Consider the following 873-nt stretch of genomic DNA (forward strand, 5'->3'; position numbering starts at 1 on the left):
CGTCTTAAGCAGGAGCAGGCGCTGCGGGGCTCCCGGGCTGCAGAGGAAGGAAAGCGCCCTAATCCCTAGCCCTGGGAAGCCCGCGGGGGATCCCTCCGCGCCCCAGGCGAAGAGGCCGCTTCCACGGCTCATTGGACGGACGTCAAACCCGGCAGATCCTCCGATGGGGCCAGCACTCCGCTCCCAGAGCAGAGGGGGCTCCAGGCGCGACGCGCGGGGCTGTCTCGGGGGCGGGGGGGGGGCGCCTCCCAAGCCAGCGGGCCAGGAACCCCCCCTGCCCTGCCCTCCCCCAGCCTCGGAGGGGCCTGGACGGGAGAAAGCCCCCTCCCGAACCAGGGACCTGCCCCGCACGGGGATGGGCTAGCCCAGGGGTCTTCAAACTTGGCCATTTTATGACTTGTGGACTTCAACTCCCAGAATTCCTCAGCCAGCATGCCTGGCTGAGGAATTCTGGGAGTTGAAGTCCACAAGCAGGGGTCTTCCAACTTGGCCCTTTTATGACTTGTGGACTTCAACTCCCAGAATTCCTCAGCCAGCGAAGCTGGCTGAGGAATTCTGGGAGTTGAAGTCCACAAGTCATAAAAGGGCCAAGTTTGAAGACCCCCTGGGCTAGACGGCCTCCCGGGACCGGCTGCTCCTCCGGGAGAGCCGCTCGCCCGCGCGCAGCAAGAGCAGAAGCGCCTCGCCGGCCTCCGGGAGCCCAAAGCGCCGCAGCCGCCCCGAGACGGTCCGGCGAGCGGCGCAGCGCCCGCGGCCCCTTTAAGGCCCCGACCGAGGGCCGGTCACGTGCCTCCGTCGCGGGCCGGGCGAGGCGGCCAGAAAGCGGAAGAGCGGCTTTTCTTCCTTTGTCATAATGCGCTGGGTCACGTGGGA

This window comes from Vipera ursinii (genome assembly GCF_947247035.1).
Source record: "Vipera ursinii genome assembly, chromosome: 13".
NCBI classification, from domain to species: Eukaryota; Metazoa; Chordata; class Lepidosauria; order Squamata; family Viperidae; genus Vipera; species Vipera ursinii.